Genomic DNA, 25,036 nt, shown 5'->3' with positions numbered 1-25,036 from the left:
AATAGAAGTCACTGATTCCTCTTCCTTTAAATAATATTGAAACTTCTATTGGAGGAATGTGAAATGGACCAGATTAGTTAATTACATTGATTATGAGCTGCCTCCAGACCTTGAGTTTGCCCCTTCTCTTTGTAGTTGTGTCACAAGTGAGCAGTAGGAGCACAGAAACCTTTATTCAGACTGTGTATGGTATTCTGAAATTTTGACTGCTTGTATTATTATTCTCTCTCTTTTTTTTTTTTTTTTTTTTTTGTATTCAAGCACTTCAAATGTGGAGGTACTTTTATTATTTTGTCCCTTTCTGGTTCATTTTTGTTTTTAATATTCTTTTGCAAACTGTTGGTGTGGTCTAAAAATGCAACTGTCCTATCCATTCATGTACCCGCAAAAAGTCAGCCTGACTTTCAGCCTCAGCATTGGAGAAATGTTAGGGAAATGTTGTTAAGGACAGAGATTTAAAGAAACAAAAACAAAAAAAACCTTACTTTCAAGGTTCTGATCTCCTAGAAAACAGATAAATACATTTTATTTCTAATAGATGGAAGGAACAGGTAGTAGCGAGGCAAATGAATTGAGAACTCCAGACTCAGTCTGTCATAGCTTATTGTTCCTGTACATGTGACTCATGCTGTTCATCCTCAGAGGTAAAACAGTCACTGCAGCAACCAGGGAGCAGCAGTGCCAGAGCTCAAAGCACAGGGAGGATCAAATAATTCTATAATATTAAATAATCACTAACACTTCTATTTAATAAGTAACTATTTGGTTGGCTATGAAAAGGTGTCTTTTTGAGGAAAACAGGTTTGGTTTTCTTTTTTGCAAGAATTATGCAGGAAGTTGCTTTGCAGGAATGATGTTGCAATCCACCAATGTGCTTTATGCAACCATCCAGGTTTCGTTTGGTAAAGGAGAGGCTGTAGTCAAACCATGACCTTGTGGTGTGCTCAGCAGCGTGGTACCAAATCTCACTGAACTGTCGAATTCTTATTCAAGGGCCACTGTTAGTTTTGTGAATTATATTGAATGGAGTGGAAATGCTTAAAATAAGTGTTTCATGATAGAAAAAAAAAAAAGCCACCGAAGCAAATGAGAAGTCATTTCAGCACCAGTTAATATGTTATACTGTTTATTCTAAATGTTCTGAAAATTAAGAGAAATTGAGAAGGTTTTTTTCCTCCTTTTTAAGGTAGTGGAAGTTTTAATTTAAGAAAGCATAAAAATAATTTTCCAGGAGAGTAGTAGCTGCTGTCCTACTAAATCACTGTGTGTTGGATTCTGAAATCATTCTCAGTGACACAGTGCCCCTTTATGCCTGAAACCCCCTCAGAGGGGCTTTAAGTGGATCAGACAGTTAGACGAGCCAGTCCAGATCCATCACTTATCTGACATCGGTTTCTTACTCGGAGAAAACCTTGATCTCGTTTATAGCGGTTAAGCTTTATCCCATAGCTCAAGTTTTCCTGACTGACAATTTTAACAAAACCACCGTAAAAATTCTGGAAGTGTGTGATCCATCATTGCTGAAATCATAGAATCACAGAATGGCTTCGGTTGGAAGGGACCTTAAAGACCATCTGGTTCCACTGCCCTGCTGTGGGCAAGGAGGCACCTCTATGAGTAAGTGCCAAATAAATTTGAGTTTCATTGGACTTTTAAGCCCATTTACAACTTCTGCTATCATCCGCTTTGGGAATGACTTTTAAAATGAATTTTGCCATTCTGAATGATTCGAATAAAGCTGTGCAATTGTGTAAAAGCCCTTAAATGTTGCTCAGCTTCTTGTGGAAATTGGCGAGTGTCTACAAGCATTTATTTGCTACAGTTCTTGTACACTCTACTTGTCAGATAATTTTAAATAGAGATGTATCCTTAAGTGTGCAAAAGCTTCTGGCTGTTCTGTCACCAAAAGAAATGCTTTTGTGTGATGGATGGCGTAGGAGTGCTGTGCACACTGTGCTTTCATTGCAAGCCTCTGGGTAGTTCAGCTCCACGGCTCCCCTGCTATGGCCAAAGCCATGGCCCCGTGCCATCTGGACAGATGGGCAGGAATACAAGTAGCCAAGAATCTGTGGTGCTACCACACGGGTCTCAGAGCGTACAGCTGTACCAGAACCAGCTAGATAGATGCTTGTCCAGAATTCATGGGCGGTGAGTTGTGATTGCACCATGGCCATTCTCACTCTCTCCAGTGGGGTGACCTTAGGGACGTGGGAGTGATGCAGTGGCAAAGAATCTGCAACTCAGTGCCTAATTGCAGACATTTGTGCTACTTGTCCTGCTTTCACAGAAAACTGTTTTTATTTTCCTCTCTTTTTTTTCTTCCATTATGTTTTTCTCCTGTCTTGTGACTCAGGAACTTATTGTTCACAGCTCAGGAGTTTAAAATTAAAATGCTGGATGCTGCTTTATTTTCTATTTATCTCACAGCTGTGCGCTCAAATATGAATCAGTGGCCTGGAAAAGAAAAGGCTCAGGGGGATCTCATCAATGTCCGTAAATGCCTGAAGGGAGGGTGCAATGAGAAGGGAACCAGGCTTCTCTCAGCAGCTCCACTGGTCCTGGTACTGGGCATAACCTGGAGCACTGCTGTGCTGTGCGGTGCCGGAGCCCTGGCACAGGCTGCCCAGAGGCTGCGGGGTCTGCTCCTTGGAGCTCCCCCTAAGCCACCTGCCCGTGGGGCTGTGCCCTGCTCTGGGTGGCTCTGCTGGGGCAGAGGGGCCTGGGGTGCCTCTAACTTCAACCATTCAGTAATCTGTCTTTCTGTGAAAGAAAGTAATGCATCTTATATACTGTGTGTGTATGGGGGGAGTGAGTATTTGATGTGGTGGCTTCCAGTTCCATTTAGGTGATGCTGAATGCAGAAAAGAATTCACTTCAGACAACAAGTCAGCATTTTCCAATCTTCTTCAAATGATTTATTTGGTTCTATATTAGCGTAGTTGTTTTACATTTTGGTAAAGGAAAATTGTGTGAGCTGAGATTGACACAAGGTCATCTGACCTACGATGTATACACCAAGTCTTATTGGAAAGAGTGTGTTCTGCTGGTTCCGTGGGCTTTATCTCACTGGTAACTTCAATCCTAAAAGAGAATATTTCAGCTCTGACCTAGACTGCTATTCCCTGTGAGTTTGGGAAATAAATAGAAGTTAGTGAAAAGATGTATATGTTTCTGGCTGTGACAGATGCAGATGTTACAAATTTCAGGTGCAAGAAAGTTCTTTAAAGTTTATTTGGCAAGTCATGTGCCTAACTCCTTGAAATCCAAAACTTCCCAACGTTAGCTGTTGCCATACTTCACAGTCGATGACTGATCGACTTATTGTTCATACTGCACACAGTAGTTAACCTCAGTTACTAAAAACAGATCGATTTATTTCTCTTACACTGCTTTGAATTTTGTTTCTACTAAAACGATCTGTGCAATATTAGTTGAGCGATTATATGGAAGACTATTTATCATAACTGAGTTATAGTTGCAGCTATTTTCCAACTCTTAATTATACATTGTTACGAGGGAACGCGGCAACTGAAAATGTACTGACATTCAACAACATGCCGTCCCAAGCACTTGCAAGAATATTTCAGTTCTTCCATCCCACATGCTTCTGGTGGAGTTCAGAGCTCTTCAGTTTTAGGGAGAATGACCATTGTCCAGGAGAGCTTGAAGATGTTTATATAAAGTGACAGAAGCTGCAGCACTCAGATGAATCAGGAGAGAGGAAGAGAAATTAAGTTAAATTCTAACAAGATTCTTTTCCTATGTCTCATCACTTTCCATTTTCATCATAACAACTTGTTCAGATTAAAAAAAAAGTCCCCATGAGTGGTCACATACACTAGTTTTTACGAGTTTGCTACTTCTTTTTTTTATGCTTTGTTTTATTGAAAAAAATGATTGGAAAATAAGAAACATGAAATCATTCTTCTCCACTAAGCTTGGTTCCTCCTTGTATTTGTTCTTTTAATCTCTACTCCTGAGAACCTTTTCTCTGGAGAGTCATTTCAATCCTTCTTTATCTCTACAAGAGATTGGAGTTTCTGCCTCAATTCCTGTTGTTCTTCAAGCATTAACTTCAAGTAAAAACTTCTCAACCTAACTGAATTCTATGCTGCCTGGTAGGATTCCCCTCCATGACTAGTTACATTGACTCCAACCTTTTGATTGTAAAGCTGAGCAAGAGGTTATGTGACCAGGCACTGCTAGTCTGCTGCTGTTCTTAAGTTCACAGTAATCATTTTTGTCTGTGAAGCCCAGGAGATCAGTGTGAGACTTGGGATTCTCCAGGCTCCGATTTCGGCACAATGCCATAGACATGTAAATAGGAAATAATTTTCTTTCATATAGCCCTAATTCCCAGTCTGTGCCTACGTGCCCTTCAGGGAGAGGACAGCTACAAAGCTGAAGACGTAAAAAGAGCTGTGCTTTTACAGGATCTGTGTTACCAGGGGGATAGGAGAAGCCACTTGTTGCATTAATAATAATAAGGACAATGAGAAGAGACAGTATGAATCTAGCAACAACATTTAGCAATTTTGCTAATGTAAAATCTTGAAGCTTTAAAATTGTGCCAGATGCAAATATACGTAAATTCCTTATATCCAGAGTTAGCCAGAGCATAAAATATTCATCTTTTTGAAAATTGTGAAGTTTTGGTTAAAAATTCTCATGAAAATAAATATACGCAAAATATTTTTAGAAAAAAAAATCAAAGCTCTATATAAAAAGTTTGATTTCAGTCATAACAGCATTTTAACTGATCAGCTTTGGTTAAGGTGCAGTCTACTTTGTCTTGCAGAATTGCTCTGCATTGTGAACTGCATTAACTGCAATACTCTTTCGGATAATTTATGAAATATCAGAGGAAAAAGTGCAATCATTCAAAACAGCAAAACATGGCCTAGCAAGTCAGATTCAGATCCTGTATTTTGTGATTTGGTTACTGTGATTTATTACAGATGCTCCATCCCTGGAAGTGCTCGAGGCCAGCCTGGATGGGACTTTGAGCAACCTGGTCTGGTTGCAGGTATCTCTGCCCATGGCATGGGCTTGGAACTGAGTGGGCAGTAAGATCCATTCCAAGCTATTCTATGATTCTGCATTCTGTTTTCAGTGCTGTACTCTCTGTATTTTTTCAGTGAATTAAATTCAGCACAAGATACCAACATGTGACAATAAGAGAATTGGTCCAGAAAATAATTCATGGTATAGTATTAATAAATGCTTGCTATAGTAATAGCAATATGTCATCAGTCACCTGTGGTCATGTTTGATGGCATCATATCAGGATGAATGTCCTTTGCTTTAACCTTGGTTGTATTGTCAACTTACTCTAGAAGAAAGTATTAATCCTTCTTTAATCAGTAGATGTGAAACATTCCCTTTCTAGAGGGTTGAGAAGGAGGCAAAATAAAATTGGTGTCAGAATATGTCCGAAGACAAAATCGAGCCCTTTTCTGGTTTCTTGCAAACTGCATAAGTTATTAGTATATTTTTGAAGGGTAAGTGAATGAATCTTTGTATTTTGCAGATTAGTTCTTCGATGCTTTTTTTTCCTAAGCATCCAAAATGTACATACTAAAAAAAAATTCAAGGACACATTGGATCTGTGATCTTGCTACACCTTTAATTTTTAAGAGCCTACATAAGATTGTGTTTTACATTATGCATTAAGACACTTGTAATTAGGAACTTGTGGTAATGACCCATTCTCACACAAAGTAGCTCTGATCCTTGTTTTCCATTAACTGCATTGAGAGTTTATTTGCTGAGAATTGGGTTTAATTCTGTTAGCAGGAATTGTGAGACATTTGCAAGACAAGGTATATTAGCATAGCACTTTGCTTTTAATGAGAGCCAAAAAGCATTTAGGGGAAGAGCTAATTATTGGAGATTTTCCTTTTTTAATAAGAAAAGTTTAGCTAAGTTTTAGTACTCTGTTCTCAGAGTCCCTTAAGCTTTAATTACTGGCTAAAAGAAAAATAAACTGGATTGCAAAAAATTCTGTGGATGATTTCTGAAAGTTTGTACAGTGTGTTTCTGAGGGCAAACTGGGTGGAGGAGCATCTTGTCTTGCTGCTAAACAAAATGAAAACAAAACAGAGTGATAAGCATATTAGGAGTTGTACGAATCCTTCTGTTTCTTTTTCTCTTCTGTGGATTTTAAATATAGAAACTACTCTACTAGACTTCTCTCATGAGTGGGAGAGAAAGCAAATGGAAGTCAAAAGAAATATTTCCTATGTAGGAGTGCTTTGAAGGCCCCATTTCCTTTCTCTGCAATTTATGGCCTGCTGTAGGGATTTTGTGCCGCAGTCTCTCCGTATGATGGACCCCTTCCCTTTGGACACTGGGAAACTGCTTATGCACTGGTTGCAGGCCTTCCCATGGGGCTGAAGATCAGCATGTAAGCCCCAGCAAGGGAGTGGAGTTAGCATCACCCCCATTACTGGAGTTCCCTTTTTAGCTGTTTAGTGTTATCTCAATGTTAACAAACTACATCAATGAGAAAATGAGGGAAATACATAGACCCAAGTGTCATTTGGCTCACAAGCGTGACGTGCCTTGCTTGAGTTACATCATCCAGGCTTTTGTCTCCCTCATCTGTGGAACTTTGGAAACACAAGTGCAGAAGTAGCGTTTGTTTATTGCTCTGTCTTCTCGTCTCATGGCTTCAGAACAACCCTTGGTGTGTTCATCACTACTGTTGTTTTTTCCTTTATTATTACCATCCCTTCTTTTTGTTATTTTGTTGAGAACTGACAATTCCAGTGTCTTTTGGTTTTTGAATTAGGACTTAACGTGCGCTATACTGAGTATCCTAGGCAATTACGTACCATTAGTCTTTAATGAAACAGAACTATGATGAGGACAGCGGCGCTCATACTGACACGTGAAAACTTCTCTCTAGAGTTACCATTAAGTTAAACATAAATAATTAAAAAATCGAAACAATACTAACAAAGTCATCCTGTCCAGGAAAGAGCCTGACAGCCTGAAGCTCTTAAAGCATATCATTTCCTTGAAGACTCATGCTTATAACCTTATTTTCTAGCCAGTTCATGGAAAATGATTGTGAAAACAAAATAAATTTAATAAATGACAAATCTGACAAACATGGAAGTGTGCTGAAGTTGTTCTGCTGAAGCTGCTACCAACCTCAGCTGTCTCTGACCAATAGAAACAACTACCATTTAAGATAAAGGCTCTGCTGAACTAGTTTTAGATGGTATGCACTGAATAACTTGAATACCCTGGTCTGCTGACTCTGGAAAGCACAAGGACAGGAAACGGTGTAAGGAGACTGGCTCTCAGAGCAAAGGACAGCAAACATGCTTCAGAGGACTTGCAAAAAGTAGTAAACTGTACAATATGCATAAGGGATGCAAATAAAATGGTTTCCGTTTTCTAAAAGATCAAAATAAAGTGGGTTTGCAGAATCCCACTTTCTGCATTCAGCTTTCCTGCTGCTGCACTTGAACCTCCATATTGAGTTCTGGGCAGAATCTCTTTGAGAAGTCAGGACAGGTTCATGGAGAGAAAAAGAAAGCATGTCACAGATAGCACAGCATCCTCTGCCAAGTAATTATAATAACTTCATGACAACTGATTGATGTGCAAGTGCGTTTGTTGAAGATGGTGCAAACTATACAGATGAAAAGACAGCAACTGAACAGCACTAGGAAGAAAGCTAATACAAGACCTAGTGGTGGAAAAAAGCTAATTGCTTACTTTTTCCATTCCAGAAGTTATTCACGGAAGTGAGTAACTTTACATCTTAGTTTAGATACTTTGTTGAATCACTACAGCTAATTTCCCTCAACATATAAACCTATTTATACCGGTATAGAATTAGCTAATGGTGCTAGGATGTGACTGTGGTTTCAAGACTAATTCTAATGATGGGACATTTAGTTTTAATTCATTTCTATCTCCAACTCACCCATGCACCTACCTCACTTTCCTCTTGCTCTTCAGTCACACTAGGACCATCTTCTAGGTGATTGTTCTCTAGTTCTCTGAATTAAGCTAGATTTAAGAGAGGAAAAGAAATAACACACACAGAGTGGTGGTAATCAAGTCCTTTTAGGGCAAGGTTGGATATGAAACATTCAGTAGTTTTGCTTTACATGATGCTTGATGAAACAAAGTTAGGGGTTGGATTTAAGCATTTTTTTTTTTGAGACAAGTTGTTATGTCATTGATGGATTCATTCACATAATCAAACCCTATGACTGCAACGTTTGTTAAAGTTGGCAAAAGTTGCTGCATTGTACAAAAATAATTTTATTTCAATGGTCATTTTAGAGTAATTATATGCTGGAAATTTATATTTAAATATCATTTAAGAATTCATTTAGAAATTGTAATTATAGGGATGAAAAATTCTAACCAATTTTATGTAGAGGGACATGTAGATCTGCAAATAAGAAAATAGAAGTTAAGTCTGTAATAATTTCATCTGTGAATCATATTAAGAAAAAAAAACACAAAACATTAAAAGCTTTTGAATTATTTGCATTCCTAATATTTGTGTTCATCCAATGATATTGTTACAAGAGCAAAAGAAATCCAATGATCTTGGAGAATCAAGACAGGTTTTTCCAAATCAGATCTCCAAAAAGTACTGGAGATAACTGAAGTGACAACATTCAGAAAATGTCTTTCCTATGATATGGGCCCAAATGATCTAATATATTAAAGACTGTGTTGATAATTACATACGAAAATTTGATTGATTATAGAGAACAATCCCAGTAAGTTCCAATATTCTGAGATTAATTGAAGGACCAAGCATGCGAAGAAAAGGTTTGCTGAATTCTGTATGCTGGCACTTTTATCCTTTCTGCTAAGAGGAATCTGTCACTTTTATGCCTTTTTTAGCACAAATTCAAAACCAGACAGCAATAACCTTTGAACTGTATCAACAATGAATCTTACATTATGACTTCAATGAAAGATAATCTAGTATGAAATTCTTTTGGTCACATTTCAAAGATAAATTCAAACTATATGAGGTTTTCCAAGAATGAAGGATAAAAGATGTTTTTTTTTCAGGACCCATAGGCTTAAGCATGTCATTTTAAGACTGTGACTGGATGCATGCATTGAAATGAAAACTGAAAATAGCCTTTACAATAGGCATATTCATATGTACTTTGTTAAAGGATGACTTGAGAGAGGCAAATAAAGAGAAATATGTTTAGTGAATTTAGTAGGTCGCCTGCTCAAAACCAGCTGAAGACTGAGCCTTCTTTTTTATCTCGATAGTTGGTCCTCAAAATACTACTGAATAAATGTGTTGGAAAAATACATTCAAAGTTATATATGGATATTTTGTTCATAAGCTTCATAGACAAAGATATTTATCTCCCTGCTAATTAATTATGAGATATTTGCAATTTCCTGAGAAGTTCTGCAAGACATTAAGGTAGCTAATGTTCTTCGTCACATCTCATGAAACATATCATCAGCATGATGTATCTAAACTAGCATTTCTTGTAACAGCGTTACTAGGGGTAAACAAAGTTCAAGGATTTTTCAAATAACATTTTCTGTTCATGCTTAAGAGAAATTTAAAGCAATGCTTATTGTCAGGAGTAAAAGATATATTCTTAGAATGTAAGCTGCCAGAATCTCCAAAATGCAGACTGTAAACATTTCACTTCTACAGTGACAGCTAAGTGAAGTTGCCTTGCTCATTATCCATAAAGAAAATGTGGCACAGATGAGCTCAGAATATAAATTCACAAGGAAATAGAGAAAACTTAATTCACTTTCAGGCAGAAGTATGCTTTTGGTTTTTTTAACTTGCTGAAAAATTAATTAATATTTTTGTACATCTGTGTGGTCCTGGATTCAGGTTGGCTGTAAGTTTGTGCATTCTTTGTTGCTTCTGAGATGCAACGAAAAAAGATAAAGGGGTAACCTACCATTATAATATGCGTACCCTTTTAGTGAAGGAGAATTTGCATTTGTTTTATATTGATGTGACTGTAGAATCTTGTTTGTTTTTTTGTTGTTTTTCCTGGGTTATCATTTTGAACTGATGGAGCCCTGTATTGTTCCTTTGGTCTAAAAAGACAGAAGGATCTAATTCAAGGCTCACCTACAAGCAGGAGAACTTCCATCTCTTCAGAAAAAATCATGTCTGGATTGAGATCAGCACACAGGTCAAACAGATGTGGCTTAAACAATCAAATGAAAAGTGTTTGTTTGCCTGCTAGAATTTTGTTTATATAAGAATGTGCTTTGGGAAAAAAATACAGAAGCTGAAATGCAAGAAGGTCGTCTTTGGTATTAGTATTCCTTCAGGAACCGTGTTGTTTGTTTGTTTGTTTTAACAAGTGTGTTTTGGTCAAAATGACACATGATTGTCTGTAGATGCTATTCCATGACCCTTGGTGTTCTCCGGATAAAACAGAACTGGATGCAGCTGCACGCTGCTTTTCTGATCTCTGGGAACTTTTCAACAAGGCCTGACTTCAGTATTAGATAGATACATGTAAAAGATCAGATGTTCAAGGGGGTTTTAAGAGGAATGTTGTAATTTAAAAGCTTTCACATGGACTTCTTATTTTTTTAATCATTAATGCATAAATTCTGGATTGTGGGGCAGAGAGCTTGTACAGAAATCTATATGATTATACTAAATACTCCATGTGTTCAAAGTGTCCTTCGTGGAGGAGGAACTATTTAAAATTCCCTCATGCTTAAATGCTGGATTTTTCGGTTCTCCTGTTGCCTTTAGCAGAGGTACATTCATGCCCTTTATTGCTGTAAGAGAGAAAAAAATAAAAGAAAACTTGAAACAAACGGACTTTTAAATGTGGACACCTAAAACAGGTTTCCTTTTATTTAACCCTTCTATTGTTCAAATAATCAAATTTATCATTTTGCTCCCATTTTCTTGTCAAGAAGCATGAGAAATGGTAAAACTTAAAATAGCAATGTTACTGAACACAAAATTCACAATTTGAAAATATGATTTTCTAAACTCATTGAAATCTGAAAAACTAGTCATTTTCTACTTTCTGTATCTTAACTGTTTTTCCTAATCATTTCTACCTCCAGACTGTGGCTCCAAGCTAACATAAAATGTATGAACTGACTCTGGTTCTAGCAGAGAAGTAAAGTAGGAAGGGAGCAAAAAGAGTTCTTATACATGTTCTCTTAGATATGCTTTCTTTAAGTAGGTGAATATGTTTTAAAGAGGGCATGTCTGATGGTTTTTTAAGAACCAAGCCTTCCCGTTTGTCTTACCTACAAGCAAAATGGATTACTTCTTAAGCTTATATTGAAATGCCGTCATCCTGATGTGAACTGCATCATGTTTCACATCACAAAATGACAGGCAACGATTCTTCCATGCAGTTGAGTTTCTGGCTTCAGGAGGTTACAATTAGTATTTTCTCAAGTAAAAATTATTTACATAGCAAAGAGTTTGTAAGATGGAGCTTAAGTGTTAAGCACTGAGCCACAAAGAAGCAAGTATTTGAAGTAGTACAAATGACAATGATTAGTATAAGCAGTCTGTTGGCTGATTCAGGTCATTTCACGTCTCCTTTAATAACTGCAAGATTGATTTAGAAAGCTAGGAATTTCAGCCTGATGCTATCAGTTTCCCAGTGAAAGAGACTGCCTTTTGTCTGATGTTAGATATTTAAAAATATGACTCAAAATGTTGAATCTTCTGATACATCGAACATATATTCTCTGTAGCTCTTAAGGTACTAGTGCATTTTAAATAATTTATGTTCTAGCAGTGTCCCTCAAAAATAGTAAAGCTACTTGAAAGAAAATACTGCTTGAAAGAAATAATTAACTCTTAACCAACAGTGACTGAAAATCTTAAACATCCTTCTGAAATAAAGCGCCCATGTGTTGCTTCATCCTTGTGCATTACTTCACTGCTTTCATTATACCGAGACATACTCAGCCCTATTTTTAAGGCACCATCAAAAGTGTGGTCATTATGAGATTATTAAGAAAGTGTTTATTTCAGTTTCCGCCTGTTTCAATCCTCCATCACAATCAAAAAGCTCCTGCATTCTGCACTGAATATAGCCTTTGGAAGCATTAGCATCTTACTCCTCTACGGGGTTCACCACAGTAATCTCATACAAGTTTAACAAAGCTAAGAATAACCACGTCTAGCTCTGAATTCTCTCAGAAAAAAAGATGAAAAATATACGACTATTTCTACCTCAGTGTAACAGAGCAAAGTGAACTACAGCTATACTAAAGCTGTGAATGTCAGGAATAAATAGGCAGTTTACTAATGATGTTGAAAATATACTGCATAGAGGAACAAAGGTTTTTTTTTATTGTTCTGCTAGGTTTGATTTGATGAAAAGAATCTGAGTTGTGTGTTTTGATGAGGATGTAACTGAGTAATGGAATTTAAAATTGCAATAGCTCTTTTCTTCAAATGTTTGTGTTTTAGACTGAATATATTAGAGAGGGCTTTTCTGTTTGTCTGGTTTTGCCTCATCTCGTACAATGACAACCAGAAGTAGCTCTAGTTTAGCACAGCACTGGAATGTGGCACTAATATGGTAACATCTGTTCACTGCGGCAGAGGTACAATGACCTTGGTGTATCACCATTAATTTCTTGAAAACAAACCATCCAGAACTATTGCTAGTAGAAACAATTTGAAGAACATCAGCATCTAGTCAAACTTATTTAGGATTTGACATTGATAGAAGGGTTGTTGCTTTTGTGACTGAAATTCATCAAGACAACAAAGGAAGGGCCCTTGCTTTACCTAGGTATTGCAAAAGTGTTTGGCACACTGGGGACACTTTTACTCACACCTGTAAAAGGTGCAAATGAGTGTAAAGACTTTAGAAAACCTTGGCTAACTTTGCAGGCTTCCTTTTTAATCAGAATACATACACACATTGACAAAGAACTTTGTCTTCATTTTTGTGCGTTACAGACTCTAAGCACAACATATAAATTATGTAAGAGGCAATATGTTCCCTTGGAATATGGACATCTATGTAGGTACTAGGCCAGTTCTTCAACCAATAGAAATCAGCAAAGCTGAGCTGGTTACAGCAGAGCGGTGCAAAGTTAGTGGATGTTGCTTGGTGCCTTGTCTGGATGAGTTACGAAAATTTCCAAGGATGGTTCTCACAGGTCCTCTGTGAGAGCACCCAACTTGTCCCATGTCCATATTTCCAGACTACTTCAGAGGACCCTGATACAGTCTTCCTCTACCATGAGCTTTGCTGCTGGACAGAGTGAGATGAGAGACCTTAGGGCAGGCCCTGGCAGTAATGGCAGGGAGCTGACTCAGTGAGGGTTATTGCTGAGATAACTTGGGAGAATCCTTCAGATTGTGTATAGGAAAGCATTCACGTCCTGTGCTGGTGTAACTGTCACCATTGTTATTTACAACCCATGTTTTGCCTTGTGGTGTTAGGAATTTTACCCTGCTAAGGTATGTTTATACAACTTCTGTATTCAAAAGAATTTATTCTTGTTTGTTGTGTGACTTCAGAGAGCTGGTGAGACAAACTTCAAGGAAACAAAAGGTGATTCTCATCTAAATTACTGGTTACTGGCACTTTACTAATCATCTTTAGTCCTCTGCCTAACGAACTTTACCTTTACTAATCATCTGCACCTGATTTCCAGAGCAACCACAGAGACAGAAAAGGTGAGGGCACAGGGAGGCTGTTGAAATTCATTAAGCTCCTGAAAGTTTCCAGAGATGTGGACTTCCTTGGAGTTCTGAGCCACAGTTCATTGTTAATGGGTTACTGGGTTAAGTTCATCATAATGTTTGACCTCCTGTTTAGGAGCCTGATGATGTGTGAAAACCTTGCTGTCAAAGAGGAGTGATAGTGGTGCAATTGTAGGGGCTAATGATTCTGCTGACCTAATGTCCTCATACAGCTGCTTTCTATTACTGTCGCTTAACTGGGACGTTGTAGGCTCAAGGGACTAACTTTATATAATGAGCTGGCTATGCAATTATTACAGCTACTGCAGGACATTGGAGTTAAGTCTATCTTTTTTGCTTCATCATTTGTTTTTATGTTATTCTGGCATAGTGTGGATATTTAAAAAAGAATTGAGCTTATTGCTTGGAGGTGAAATAGATGGTGCTAGTTGTTCTTCTTGAGCTGTTATGAAGCAGAGATGGAAATAGAGTTGTTTCATTTCCATACTACTCTCTCACCTGAGTTCTGTATAACGGCACAGAATTATTGTTGCGAAAAACAAAAGTTGTGAGGTCTTTGTGTCTATGTTTTCATTCTAATTAATTTTCTTCTTGCTAAGTTAAGAAGCTAAGCAGGGAGCACCAAGGTAATTCTTATGAGAATCCATGTAAAAGCTCTCAGTGGCTTAGCGGTTTACTTAAAGATGTTTTGCTTATCCTGGATTCCGGATAAGGCTTATTGCATATCGCTCTGGATTGTTCATAAACTTCTACTATCTAAGAAGCAGGAAATCCTGGTTTTGGTTAAATTATGGAAATTGAAAAGATTGCCACAGGTGGTAATGCAGGACTATGTGTGGATATTTTGCTAGCAGTGTGGATAAACCAGGCTTAGATTTACTTCTGGAAGGACAGCTAACAATTTCCAAACATTCTTATTGTTAACAAAAGCTTTGTACTTCTTATGATCAAGTCATTATGAGCTGCTGTTTTCCCTCGTTATAAGTGATGGGATTTATTCCCAATATTAAGGGGATAAAACTTGGAAGTCCTATCCAGTGCAGCTTTTTTTTTTTTTCTGTAAAAGGGAGTTAAATTTTGAAAAAAAGACATCGTTTTCTGTCTGCTTTGTAACAGACACGCAAACATACAGCATCCTTCGTGATGGACAGAAAGAAATGTTTGAGGACCTATTTTCCATCAATTTACTCATCTCACGGAGTTTACTCAGATTACCCTGCCAAAATAACCAAAGCTTTTGGAGCAAGTGTGTGGGTCTCAGCTCCAGTCAGGGCAGAGACATGTGAGTGGAATTGGTGGCAGCACGTTGGAGTTGTAGACCCATGTGCTGTGCTGAGGTGAGGTAAGGAATACAAGCTTGAGGTCTGATCCTGAGTGTCAGGCAGGCAGGAGCCATGAGAAGGTGAAAGCAAGCAGTGCTCACATCCCCCAGCCTGGGTCTTGCTTAACAATGAACAAAAGTCTAGTGGTGAATTATACATAACTACTCCACACTTTGTCTTCTGTTTATATAGCAAAATTAGTTGAAATATCTTAAAATGTTAGCCAATATTAACTGAGCATCATAACTACTCCTATAATGTAGCTAAGGGCAGATGCATTTTTCATCAGTTACTCACTCATTGCCTGTATACTGACTGAGCTTCCATATGCTTGGAGTGATCTAATGCTGTTGTCCATAGCAGTAAGTAAAGTGAGCACAATTTAATTAAAGATACATATCTAGGAAATATGATCCTTGATTCTACCTGTTTTCCATTCCGCTCATGTATGTCTTTAATATATTGGATTCTTTTAATGGGCAGTCATGTGCAACTGATACAGACAGAATATTCAGTTTGGTGTTACGCAAGATCTGGAGAGCTGGTCTTGCAGTATATTCAGAGAGCTTTTCAGATGGGCTTTCAGGAGCAATTGCCTGCAGAGTGTTTTATCCACACAGTGTCTGTTATGATGAGGACTTTGTTAGTTTTGAGTCAGACAAGCTCCCCAGCTGGTGTCGTGTATATCCATATAATGGCTTATTCAAGTAGAATAACCACTTAAAGGTAAAGAAAGAACAAGGATTCATTTATAAAAATAAAAATGTCCCAAGGCAGGAGGAAAATGAGGCAGCTACTTCTAGCTGTCAGCTGAACAATAACTTTACAATAGCATAAAGTGTAGGTGGGACTCTGGCCTCAACCACAACATAGCCATGAGTTGGCTGACTTCAATGCCAAGCAGTTCACTTCAGCAGCAACCACAGCTTTAGGTGAATATTGAATGTACAAAGGAGCCTTTAGAGACTGTGTCTGGCTATGTAGGGTCCCCTCTGGGGAGCTGCTGTCCCCAGCAGGTAGCTCAGGGGGGAGATGGGTGCCCAGCCCTGGGCAGGTGGGGCTCCTGCAGCTGGGCACAGGGGGCAACAAAGGCCTGCCAGGGCACCAGGCACTTCTTGGTGTCAATAAGGGAATGTTTCTCATTCATAGTTATGAGTGTCGTTTCAAATCACTTGTTTCACTAAATAAGTATTTGACTGAATTCCTTGCTTTGTCTGCTAGTTAAGATTAAATAGTTCTGGTTGATCTATGTACTTCTCTGTATGTGGGTGCACACATGAATTTTGTTAGCTGGCTTAATTTGCACATGACATTTTGAAGTTAAACTTCAGCTTTTAAATGTATAACTATTTTCTATGCTTAGATGAGACCATACCATTTTTTTTTTCAGTTTGGCCTGCCTGCTTACTGCTGTGAAGGGAAGAGCTGCTGTATAAACACATCTTGAAGTCTTCCCAGCCAGTTTAAAATAAATAAGTCAAAGTCTGTAATTACCAAGTATTATTTAGTTCAGAGTTTTTTATCTTAGCATTAATCAACACAACATTAAGAACAAAAACAACAAAAGAAAGCCTTACATGAGTAATTGTTAGATCGAGTCTCACCTTCCTGACAAGAATTAGATTTATAACTGGAGGTTTAGGTTTCCTGGTAGTCCAAAGAATGTAGAGGTAAAACTTAATGTTAGTGTGCTTTCCAGTATCACTTTTAAAAGGCACGAAGGCAGTGATTAGAACCTAATGAATCCTAACTGGCTTAGCGGGGAGGTAATAACTCTTGCATGCCTATTTACGTATGCTTATGGTGAAGGAGATATTTAAATGTGTTAAATGAACAATTTAGATATGTAGCTCTATTTATCACGATTACTTCACTAAATTTGGCTTGTTACAGTTTCATGTTTCATAGACACGGCGCTTTAGGAAGTAATACAACATGGTTTTCCTTATTTTCTTAAATTTGATCAACATTAGGTTGTCAGACCGTACATTACAGTATTATTAAAGGGACAGATTTTTCTGTTGGCTTTTATTTTTTTTTGCTTGCTCGGCTGCTGGTTGTTTATTAGTGGAATAACTGTTCACATAATGAAGTGCAGAAGCAGGGAGGGATACTCAGCATAAGTCCAGTTTCTTCGTACACCTGTTACAAAATAGCTCCAACAACTCAAATTCTGTTCAGCAGCATGGAGTGTGAATCACAAGTAGAAGTTATGTGCTGAATCCTCGGGAAGCAGACTAAGGGCTGCTCCAGGCGAATGAAAAAGGGAAAAAACAGTGGGCAATCAATCTTACTTGTCTGTCCCAACGCACACGTGAATTCACATATTCAGAAAAGGCTGCAGCACAGCTATTATCAAATAGTAAATTTGAAAACTTCCTGAACTCAGTAAGATAAATTAAAATAACTATTTCACATTTTTTTTTTAATATAAATGCCAAGCCATTCGTAGAGCCTCGTCACGCTTCTGCCCTTGTGCAAATCGTAGCTGTCTTGCAACTATGTCTGTCTGCTGCACAGTTCTGGGGAATCAGAGCTATGTATGCATGCTTCTTCAGGCACCCTAAGAGAAAACCTTTCTAAATGCTGAAACAAACACACAAAAAGCCCAACAGATTCAAAATTTTATTTGCAACGTTATCACTACATTTTCATCAGTACTCACAGGTTTGTTATGCCGAATGGGAAGTGATGAAGTGTGTAGAACTCTTATAAGTAGTAAAAATTTTTTTAGCGTTTTTAGTGATTTGTAACATGTGTCTTCTACTGTGTGTACACGCACAAAACTGTAGCTTCCCTGAGAATGTGGCATATGACCATGTTTTCTATGTCACAGAGGGTTTATTGTGGGAAAGGGAGAAGTCCCTCACCCAAGCGGTGATTTCTCTTGCTGAAATTGGTTCATTATTTAGTAGTATAAAAATGTCAGGGACATAGCAAAAGAAAGTAAAAGAATGTTACACTTAGTACAAATCATTGCTAAGAACAATAAGCTATGGCAGGTAGAAGGAAGCCACGTGCCTTGGAAAGCAAGATCAAGCAGTTGTGACAGCACTGCTTACACTCTAATTCTCTCTCTTCTCTCCATGGCTTGTCCTCCTCCCCACCTGTCTGTGAGAACGAGCTTGACATGTTAGAAACCAAAAACGGGGGAAGGAGGGGGAGAGATGACAAGAGGAAGAAACTTCATGATGTTAATTTAGATATAAGTACTTGTAATATCATAAATTGTCGGGGGACTTTGTCACTGTGTCTCCTGTTGATGCTAAAAGTTAGGTAGCCATTGGTATGCCAGGTACGATGGTAAGCACTTACTGGTGGGAATGAATAAAGCAGTTTTGTGTTTCGGGTGCCTTGGCTACGGATCTCAGTGTGTGTTCTGCTTAAGGAGCAGGATATCTGGCAGTACTTTCCCAGAGGATTTAATTGAGCAATCATACTGTGACATACAGACAGTTTTTGCAAAAGCCTTCAGCAAAAAGTGAGTTCCAGACTGCTATTCTTTCCCAACCATACACGCTTCTGTACTCTCGTGTCTTCATTTGCTTGCTTCTCAAGTGTGACAGAAGGTACAGCTGCTGGTCTAGAAATCAGAAGTTGCGAGAACTGTGGGAGAGGAGCAGGGCTGGAGGAAAGAAGAAATCAGTCGTACAAATAGAGCAGTAAATATCTGTGTTAAGATGCATGAGCTAAAATAAAAATCTTTTAAAACTTTTAGATAACTTTCAGATTTTCACATGCCGACAGTTCAGTAATTTCAGGTATGTAATTTGACCTATAATACTAAATTCATGTGTTTCACTGTTTATTAAACTTTAGCTTGAGGGATGTCGTTATTTTAAATAGAAATGCTCCATCTCCACCTCCATTTATACGAAGAAGAGTATCCCTCTAGTCTGAGAATCACATTGCAGAATTTTCAGAAATATCTCAGGGCATGTTCGTACCACTGTGCCCAGCTTCTCTGCTCTGTAGCTTGTCCTGGTGAATATTTCAGTGATGTATCTGGGATGACTGCACAGTAACCTTCTCTGCTATACAAGTGTCAGTATGGTGCTGCATTGTTCCAAATAATGCTTTTCTTACCAGTGTCACTATACTGGCACTGCTGTATTCAGTTATTTTTCATTTCATCTGATAATTTTTCAACAGTATGCTTGGCATAACAATGTGCTAATGAAATTTGATAAAAAGAGAAGCTGCAAGGAACTGCTAATACAGAAAAGTCTGGTATGTTATCCTGGAAGAGATGGATGGTCTAGCAGATTGGAAAAAGAGAAGTGAATTAATGTTAGTAATACCAAGTAAAAGGTCATACTTCTAGGAATTAACAAGAATTCAACTGCTGAGCAGGGATTTATGAGATAATAACTTGGTGAAGAAAGATCTGGACATAATAATATATCCAGCGATCCAGCTGACCACTGCAGAGATATAAAGCAATGGGAAAATATGACTGTATAAAAGAGAAATACAGTCTTTGGACATAAAAGGTGAATTATCAAAATGGAAGAGTATTTAATTACTTTGGAAAGCAATAAAGTCTTTGGCTGGAATAGTCACATTGTTCAGTTGTAGTCACGTTACTTACATAGCTGATAGAGAGATAGGCCCCTCTAAAAGATGGTTTAGAGTAGGATTCATGAGAGCGTAAAGAAACTCTCTTCAAATTCTAGTATTTTAAGTTAAACTAGGTTTTGAGTATATTGTCTACAATGTATTAGACCTGTAGTTTTTATTAAATCTAATGCCCATTTTAAGCGTTTAAGAGTTCAAGTTACCCTAATATAAATGACAACTATGTCTATTGCTGGAACAGAATTTTGTGCAAGTTTGTGATAGTAAATTGTATTTCTCTAGCTTTAGATGTTACACTGTAATTAAGTCCAATTTAGTTCCCTGATTGACAAATTGTTGCTGCAATTCCTTGGCGATGCATATGTTTGTGATAAGCACAGCCTTGGTTGCAGTAAGTCAGAATTAAATGGTGATTGTGTGGTAGTTTCAGCAGAGGTTGAAGGTTGTATGTTCCTGAATGAAACTGGTATATGTGGTGCACTGATCTTGGATCTCACTCCATCTCCTGAACAGGAGAGAGGAAGAAAATAAGGTTTGAAGGCTGAGATAAAGACAGGGACATCACTTACCAAGTGCCACCATGGGCAAAACAGACTCAGCGTGTGCTTGTAGCACCGGAGAATGAGTTAACAGCACAAAGCTGTGCCAGGGGGACTTCAGAGTGGAGATCAGGGGAAAATTGCTTTATGGTGAGGATGGACAAACACTAGAGAGGTTGTTGATGCCCCACAGTAGTCAGTGCTCAAGAAAAAATTGGACAACGTTATTATTAATATGCTTTAATTTTTGGGTAGCCCTAAGGTGGTTGGGCTAGTAGACTCATGATTTCTGTTGGCCCCTTCCAACCAAACTATTCTAAATTGTGGAAAAAAGGCGACTTGCTTGTAAAACATATCCTGGAAATTGTCTTGTTATGTTTGAACATCTTACAGTTATATTATTATTACTCTTGCCTCTGTTCAGAAAAAAAAAAACCTAACAAAAATATAAAATATTTTTCTAATTCTGTTTTGCTACACTTTCTAACTTTTTACTATTATTATTATTTTGTGTTCTTATGAACACGACAGGTAAATATTTACATTACAGTATAAAAGTGAAAAAACATTCTCTTCAGTTTAGTTCCCTCAATCCATAATAAAGAATTGATGTCAGTTACCTAAAAAATGAATAATCTCATTACTATTTTGTTGAATAAGTACTAATGCATTTTTTCCTGTAATTTTCAGGTTTTGACTGTACTGGCTGCCAACAGAGCTGAGGTAGGAAATCTTGTCTTATACTTAAAGAATGTGGAATGCTAAATACTTACCTGTGGTTTTGATAGTGTGGTTAATTTTCGTATGGATTTTGGGTGAAGAATTTGTTAAGAGACTTCATTTTGGCCCTTGCACTATTTCTAGCATTTAACGAGCCATTCCTGGGGATTTTTGTCTTGTTATGAAAATGATTAAGCTAACATGGCCCTCATAGGAAAATTTTTCTGTTATGTGTGTTTCCTCAAGATGTCCACAGTATTGAAACCACCTATTTAAGAGCTTGTGTTATAATTTCCAACAACAGAAGGTGGACATCTGACCTTTTCCCTTTGCCCTTCTTCATTTTTATTTCTACCTTGCTTCACAAAAAGGCATTGTATCTGTTCTAAAATTGATTCTGCTGGTTGTCATGGATTCCTTCCAAGTCCAAATCTACCTTGCCGTACTTATCGAGTGGCATATCAAATAAGCTGTTTGAACACATTGGGAAATGAGAGAGATGTTTATTTATATAACAGAATTATATCAGCTGAATTTTTACTAAATTCTGCAATGACATTGATTGTATTGCATGTTGCCTGCGTTGGGTGCTTTCCATTGCTATAGTTTAGGTTGATTTTTGTTGCATTCACATTTATTTTGTTAGCTTAGTATTCATGTAACTATTAACTACTTCTACTTTAGTTGGAGAAGAATTGTATTAGACAGAATGTGTAGGTTCTCTGCATGCTAAATTAAATTAAAATCTGTACTGAAATCTGCCATTTTTTATGGTAGCTGCTAATGTTTTTGAAAGTGTTTGTTGATTCTTGAACACTAGCTAGAGCATTCAGTGAAGCTGTACCGTAAGATGTCAAATCCATTTAACTACTAATTTCCTCCAAATCAATTCATTTTCTGCAGTTCATGTGTTCATTTAAAATGTTTTCTTGCCTGTATCTGCATCACTGTGTGATTGTTTTCATGATCAAGTTAAAGTTCTACCTTTCTTCCCGAATGTGAGGGCACATTTGTGATAAATGTTGAAGATTCCTGCTGAAAATTTGGTTTTAGCCAAAGAAGTCCTCACATATTTCTCTTATAGCATTTTCGAATGGCTTTTTTTTTTTTTTTTTTTTACTTCTTAGGCTGATATCCATTACTACAGTCCAAAGAATTCCATAGCAATTATTCCATAACAGACCAACTGTACTGAAAGCAAGCTGTAAGGCAACTTGTGAGAATAGTCACTGAAAGCTATTCACCAGTCAAATTACAGGTGCATTTGCTTGCTCGGTAGTGATGTGTTTAGTGTGTACTTTATATGGTGTTAATGTCTCTAACACCATACTTAGAAGTGAAAATATTACAGTTATTGGAATTTATTTTGGATATTTGATTGCTAAAGCAAAAATGGCAGTGCTTTGTGACCAGTGATGTTTATTATATTGCATTTGTCTTTTTTGAATGTTGCTGAATAAGTCACTGCACTTTTAATAAGTGACCAGGATTTTTATTTGGTGCACAGAAACTGATTAATTTAAATGTATTCCCAGCTCGCAGTTGGGAACTTGTGATGGACTTTAAAGCTAATGTTTTACTATAACAAAATGTCTAGGTGTCTTCAACAGCTGTAATCAAATATATTTTTAATATTACCCTTCAGTAACTTGCATTACCAATGAAACTAGGTAAACTGTGTCGGTTACCCTAAAGTGCAGGGATACAAGTTTGCTGATATACTGTAAAAGAATAAAAATTAATTTGTATTTTGATTAAGATTGTAATTTTAGCATTTAACCCTGCTAGTTTGATTCAGTGCCATGATATGGCTTTTCTCAGGAGGGTTTCACAAGGAGGTTTGTACCTGATTTTTCACTGTGGCATTGGTTTAAATTCCTGTTGTTTTTGTATCAATAGGGTCCACTAATAAATTATCACCTTCAGTTTTTTGTTTTGTATAGGAATTTTTTTGGCTCAGCTTTGTCACTGTATAGATACTACCACCAGTTTTTTTTTCCCCCCGGAGGCTGTTTTCTCTCATATTCTCAAAGTATTCCCATAAAATCTATTTCTTTTGCATGTGTGAAATTATAGTAACATTGCAAGTGTCTCAGTTGTGCTGGTTTGTTTGTTAGTGCTTTCATCATTTTAAAACCTTAGGAGGGTTAACACATTTGGTGGCTGTTTTTAAAAAGCTTATCATCTGGCCTTCGTGCTTCAGCCCAGGGACCAGCAGACTTGGCAGGCACAAACACTGTTTTCATTAGGCATTGTTTTACCTGCTTGTGAATTAATGTAGTCTCCGTGCTTTTTTTGTGCTGCTCACTTGTAGCTGTGTCTCAGCTTTTTCCCATGTTAAACCCAATCCACTGCTGAGAGTGTCCTGGTCAATCACTGTATCAATGACCTCTAAATACTTCTAGCACAGAACTATCTCCATTTATTTTTTCCAGAAATCAAAAATTAAGGCAATACTTTCTAATGTATTCTTGCTGTTTTTTGTGTAAAGCCTTTAAGCTTTTTGCTCTTCTATTTAAAGAATGTACTGAAATTCATCACCACTCTAAATCAAAAAGTTTTGTACCGTATCTGAAGATTCCTGTGATTCTTGCACGTTATCTTAAAATTCCTGTAGATCAAATGCTTAAATGCGTGCTACTTGCTATACTTGAAGTCTTCATCCCTGTTGAACTTGGAGTATTTTTACACCTCTCTTAAAATCTCCGAAGTTACTAGCACAAAGGTGGAGTGACATGGCAAAGAAATCCCATCTATGCTTTGGGGAAAGCACCATTCCTTTCCCTCTTTCTGAAAGATTGTTACCAAAACAGAGAACAGAAACCTGCTTATGTTTTCTGTTTTCCTCCCTGCCATGTGAACAAATGATTTGGTGAAGTTCAAGGCCATCTTGGCCATGAGAATTCAGAAGTAATGTCTGAGTTGAAGTATAAATTTAGTATAATTACCGATAAGTTCTCAGTTGCTTTTATGCGAGATATGTCAAGGCAGCCTTTTTTCTCTGTCATAAGGAAAGAGCTGCCAATGTCTCAATATAACTGGAAATCAAAATCAGTTCAAACCAATGAGGTTATTAAATCAGAGTGTAAAGAAAACCTCTGAATAGCAAGCAGAATAATATGGCTCTAACAACAGCAAAAACCTGTGGCTGATTTATGCTGCAATCCATAAGGTACTTGGTTATCAGGAAATGTCATTGCTAAGCCCCCTACTTTCCGTACATTGAATGAATAGGTCAGGCCTAGTGAGTAACACGTTTCTGAAAAGGCCAATAAATGTATTACACTTCAGTCGCCCTTTTGCTGCTCTGTACATGTGGTGGAGAGAAAAATCCTCTGACAGCACTGACAAATGTTTCATTTATTTTTTTCTTCATAAAATGTTTATGAAAAATCATGGATACTCACGGTGCTGTGGAAATGTGTTTGTGTGAATGATGTAAGAGATGCATATGCAAGGTGTCTTAAGCAGATATGGTCTGAAAGCTGTTCACAGCATTCATGGCTGCTGATATAATTGTTTGTTTGCATTACACTACTGCCTAGAGGCCTTAGTTGGAATCTTAGCCTTTCAGGTTTTGTACAGGCATGTGTTGCATAGCCAGTATGTAAAAAGGTCTTTCTTACATAGCTAAGGCAGAAAACAGCTGGAAATTGAGAAAACCACACAGAAGGTCAGTAGCAGAGCCATGGGATTCCATTGCTAACGGGACCATGGTGTTTTTCCTTTGTTTTCTGCCCAATTTTTTTTTTTCAAGGAGTCAGTAGAAGAGTATCTGTAAATAGGTAACAGAGCTTTCTAAAAAAATATGCATCTATCAACATTTTTTTCAACTTCTACTGTTGTTTCAGTAGTTCACAGTGGGGTCAGTACCTAGTAGTTCCACAAATCATTTTGCTACTACAACAGTAATTTTTAAATCCTTTTAGCTTTCTGATTCATTTCTATGGGGAAACTGTTATATCAATGGAAACTTCCTCTGGGGAAGCATGAATGCTTGGTTGGATGCTCTTAGGATAAATGGCTGGTGTTGCATTAGAAATCCATGGTAAATAAAACATATTTCAGTCTTCCTGTGCGCTGCTTTCTTCTCCAAAGTACATGCATGGTCCTAGTCTGCTAACACTCCAGGTAGGTACATGCCCATGAAACAAGATGTTTCCTTGTCTACTGTTTTTGTG

General features: G+C 37.5%; 1 long non-coding RNA gene across 3 annotated transcripts in view; it reads left to right on the top strand.

Annotated features, from left to right (window-relative positions):
• LOC110406066 overlaps positions 1 to 20,859 on the top strand; it is a 113,954-nt gene extending 93,095 nt beyond the window's left edge. For all 3 annotated transcript variants that reach the window (XR_002443238.1, XR_002443236.1, XR_002443235.1), the window contains one exon: positions 20,826 to 20,859. This is a non-coding gene — a long non-coding RNA (uncharacterized LOC110406066). The remainder of the gene's footprint in view (positions 1 to 20,825) is intronic.

Source organism: Numida meleagris, chromosome 13 (genome assembly GCF_002078875.1).
Source record: "Numida meleagris isolate 19003 breed g44 Domestic line chromosome 13, NumMel1.0, whole genome shotgun sequence".
Classification (NCBI taxonomy): domain Eukaryota; kingdom Metazoa; phylum Chordata; class Aves; order Galliformes; family Numididae; genus Numida; species Numida meleagris.
This window is presented reverse-complemented; position numbering and strand designations above follow the sequence as displayed.